Raw genomic sequence first — 5,037 nt, 5'->3', positions numbered from 1 at the left:
TCCATGTCCTTTAATCATGGTTTAAATGTTATAATGGTAATGAAAATGGAGTATGTTTAGGGATAGAGGTAAGGAGTAGAACCTGGCAGCCTAAGTTAACTCCTTTTTAGATTGGGCTAGTCTTGGACATGGAAGTGGTAGTGTATAGTTAGACTCAAGCTCCCGTAGAGATTTGTTTTGATAAACTCTAATTTGAATTGGATTTTCTCTTTTGCATAAGTTCCATTCATCGGGTATTCTATGTGATGGGGTAAAGTGTGGATGGTCCTTAGTTGGTTGGTTCCTTTGGGTGGCATTGCTATCTCGAATTTCTTGTTCTTTAAAGGGGGATGTCTCGATGAGGATCTTAGAATAGTAAGTTCACCTATTGCAAACAAAATATATGGCCTCAATAAAGGTTCAATGGCGGAACCAAAAGTTAAAGAATGTCATTGGGATGTGGGAGTGGACATAGAGTCCAAGGATCCACGTTGGTTCTTTATTCCGAAAACTCGTCTGAAAGGTGTGTGTTCTTCAACATATCTTTGTTTCCTAACTTGGTAAAAGGTGAGGAATGATTCCTCTTGCATATTTCTTTTGTAATTTAGTTAGAGATTGGAATTGAACTGTTATGGTATAAATTATGCATAGATATGTGATCATCTTCTCATCTTGGTTTATGTTCTTGTCCTCTATTTTGGTTGGAGGAAAGTTTGTGCGTAAGGAATAGTTCCTCTTGCATCTTTGTTTTCTAACTTAGTTAAAGGTTGGAATAAAGTGTTAAGGTATAAATCGTGCTTGGATATGTAATGATCTTCTCATCTTGGATTGTATTCTTGTTCTTTATTTGGTGTTAAGGTGTTATCTCATGCTTTTGCTTACCCTTACCCGTCATTTAAGGATGAATGATCCTAGTGGGGGAGAATGAAAAACCCCAAGTCTTGGACCCTTTCAAAATTTCCAAGGTTTTGGACTCACTACTCTTGGTATGACTCAAGGATACCACTCGTACCCTTTGGATATAAGTTTGGGGATGCCTTGAGGTTCCTAGGATGTGTGTTTAGGTTTGCTACTGCCCAAGATGCAACTCCTCTTAGTACAAGTTATATAGAGGGATACAAGGGTTTTAAGGCCTAGTCATATGTTGCCTAAGGTGTCTTCTTGAGGAATCTTCCTATGATACGAGTTGTGGGAACGATTGAGGGTGTCACTAGTACCCTTAAGGTACGAGTAGAGAGGTGTAAGTAGTATAAAAACTAGTAGGTAGGGTCTTGTCATGGTCTTTAGTAAGAGTTGGGGTACCACTGGTACCCTAGGATACAGATGTAAGGGGGAGTCCTACCCCTAGACGTGACTTGTTTTAAATTTTAATTCAAGGTTGGTTTGGACATTTCCTACTCCTAAACCCTTATATCCATACATTATATAACCTTTGGTAGCCTTCCATTACACTTGTTAAAGTATTTAAACCCCTCAAATACACTCTCAAACTTACTCTTGAAAGATTGGAGGCTAGGGTTTCTCAAGTGTTCTTCAAAGGGCTCAAAGGTCAAGATACCATTTGTGAATTCTAATACACCGTACTTTTCCTAGTTCAATTTAGTATTAAAAATATCAAGCGTTGGCTTCAAGAGAGAATGAGTTTGTAGGAAATTGAATTAGCTTTCCGACGATATAAGATTCTCCTAAATCCAATAATCGAGTAAGAAGTTATGACTATTTTAAGTTTCAGGGCCCGTAGCGCATCGCGGAGAGCCGTAAAATCACAATTGTCAAATTCCAGTGACACTCTATGATCATGGCGCGTCACAGAGGAGTCCCATTTCCCATATGGAAATTTCTAGTGAGCCTATGCGATATAGGCATGTTACGCCAGTGGCCAAAATGGTAATTTAAAGGGGCATCGCGATTGTGGTGCATCGCGATGAAAGCCCAGTTCCCACTCTTCCTTTTCTAGTGAGCCACCACAATAGTGGCGCATCGCGGTAGCCTTGTAAATCGGGATTTTGGTCATTTTTTCAGTTTTATTTAACGGTTTAAAGGGGGTAATTTGGTAAATCCCCAAGGCCCAATCCGTCCAAAACACAAGATTTCACACATTCCAAAGCACTTTATGCTTATTTCATCAATTCTCTCTAAAAAAACCCTAGATCATCAAACTTTCTCTCCAAGACATCCAATTCCTCCATTAATTCTCCAAGGTAATTCAAGATTAAGGATTTCCACCTCAAGAACTCCAAGAACTCAACTTTAAAAGCATCAATAGGAATCCAAGATTCAAGCTTTTCCTCTAAGATCATCAATTAAGGTATGTGGGGTTTTTCAACAAAGATAATCCTTTCATCCTTGTGCCCAAAACTTTTTTTAATTATAAATTTACTAAATTATGTGATTTCCCATGAAATTGAAGTTAGGGCTTATACCCAATATTGCTATTTATAAGATTATGAGATTTCAAGTGATTTAAGAGTTGAGTTGCATGTTTATGCTTATATTTTCATACATATTGTAGGAATTTCCAGATTTTAAATTGAATTATAAATGTTTATATTACCAAGCATGAATATTATGATGTTTTAACATGAGTTTGATGCATGGGTCATTAAGCCCTAATTAAAGAATGTTATTTCAAGATTGATTGTGCTATGAGTACTTTATGACTAGATTCTTTTCAGATTATTGATAAAGATTTAACCTTTTGATCTTAGAATAGATTCGAAATTCACTTTATAGATTCAGATTTAAGATTTGGCTTTACAGATATACAGTTGGTTTTCATTATAAACCACTATACTATTTTAGAAGTGGATTTCCCTTAGAATGAGCATACATTTTTAATGGGAGTAGTATTTTTGTACCGAGATGGGTATGTTACTACGGTTTCATACCCCAAAACTATGTTCCCAAGTAGGATTTAGATTGTTCTCACTTCTACGTGGATGATAGATATGTGATCACTTAGATAGGTTATACTTTCTGGTAAGAGTATGACTCCTCTCCCCAACGTAAGGATTCATTCATAGGGGGACAAGAACGTTGGACTCCATGAATGCTCACATGGTTTATGTTGGTTAGCAGAATCTCCCATGCAGAATAAGTTTTCAAATTTTTAAACCCCAAAGTGAAGTGTTTTCTCTACAGCTTTAAAGTTCTTGAATTTAGAATATTGCTTTACATAAGCCCCCAGATACAGACTTACAATTTCACTTAGCCTATATGATTTAAGAATAAGAATAGAATATAGATTTTAGAACTAAGTGTTATGACTCACAAGATTCACATTATATGCCTTCCTATTTATGATTTATGACCTTCAGATTTCAGATTACTCAAGCCTATGTGAGTCATTATATTTAGCATGCATGATTTTATAACTTGTTATTTTATTGAAGTATTGTTTGACTTATTGCATTCAGCCCCATATGCTTAGTACATTCCAAAGTACTGATCCACATATACTTCTGTGTGCTACATTGTCTCATAATGTACGTTCAGGTTCTCGGTCTCAGCAGCGTGAGTGATCTTCGAGCATCTTATCTATATCTCTGCAGTTGGTGAGTCCTCATAGTATGGGGACTTAATTATTCAGATTTCCAGTTTATTAATAATTTCAGACATTTTAAGTCAGTTGGGGCCTATCTCAGTGACTCTCTAGATCCAGTTAGTAAAGGCTTATTGGACTACTAGATTCAGTTTTAGACTTTAGTTTCAAAATTTTAGTATTTGCTCTATCAGATTGTTGAGATTAGTATTTTCAGATAATGCTTAGATAAATTCAGACAGTTTTCAACATTTATTATGATTTTACATTCATTTTCCCTCTATTGTGAGAGTCAGAGTTAGTAGAAGACAGTCGGGGTTAGCTCAGGACTACTCATTATTCAGAGCACCGTATGACATCCTGGGAATTAGATTCTGAGGTGTTACTAACTTGGTATCAGAGCCTAAGGTTTAGAGAATCCTAGGGAGTCAGACAAGCTGCGTTACGTAGAGTCTCGATCATCGGTGTGAAGTGCACCACATCTATGAGCAAGAGGCTGCAGAGCGTTCTAGGAAATCATCTTTGCTTACTGTTGATTTGCTTGAGATAAGAAATCAACCCTAGTAAGAAGTGAATTATCAATGAGGATTTGGAAAGGTTAACTTCTCATCTAATGATTAATGTTGTAACAAGATTGATCAACTTGAGATAAAATCAGTAGGAATAGAATGGCTTCTTAAGTTCGAGAAAATTTGGGAGTTCAACATCTAGGTAGGTTGAGAAACACTTAGATGGACTGTAGAAACTAATAATCTGGTGTTTCCCGTAAGTCATAAGAACCCAATGCCACTGCTATTATTTAATGGGGATTAGTAATCATAGTGATCACAACCCTATTTTATTCTTTATCATTGATTTGAACTATTGAAATTTTGGCTTTGAGTTTGAAGCAAGTTACAACTTTAATATTTGTTTGACCATTGAAAACCCACATTTTATCTTTTCATGTCAGTTGTTTGAATTTAACTTGTAGCTTTAGTTTCAAATTAGTTTAATCGCCACTCACATTGTTCCCTGTGGATTCGACCCCGACTTCAAAGTTGGGTAAATATATTGATGACGACCACCTTGCACTAAATTGACGTGTAAGTTGAGCGTTATAAAAAATGATGCCGTTGTCGGAGAATAATTTGGCATATTGATTTGGTCTGGAATTTTAGTTTACTTTCTTGAATTCAAATTTTTACATATTTGTTTAGTTTGTTCTTTTATTTTCTTTTATTTTTAATTTTCTCACACTTTTTTGAGATGTCAACCTGGATAGATGGTTTTTGGAGTAATGACGATTCTTGTGATGATTCTTGTGATTATTGTGGGAGACCATATTATGAGACTTACTGTCCATATTTAGATGGAACTATAACTTGGTGTTTAACTTGTGGTCAAAGTGATCATTTTAAAAATATGTTTGCTGCCACGATTCAAGCAGAAAAATTGATGAAACAAATTTTAGAGAATCAAGAATAGCTGTAGGCAGAGCTGAAGGAGTTACAACTCCCACCATGCTTACAGTGGCT

Source organism: Capsicum annuum, unplaced genomic scaffold (assembly GCF_002878395.1).
Source record: "Capsicum annuum cultivar UCD-10X-F1 unplaced genomic scaffold, UCD10Xv1.1 ctg5297, whole genome shotgun sequence".
Classification (NCBI taxonomy): Eukaryota; Viridiplantae; Streptophyta; class Magnoliopsida; order Solanales; family Solanaceae; genus Capsicum; species Capsicum annuum.
Note: the sequence above shows the minus strand (reverse complement) of the source record.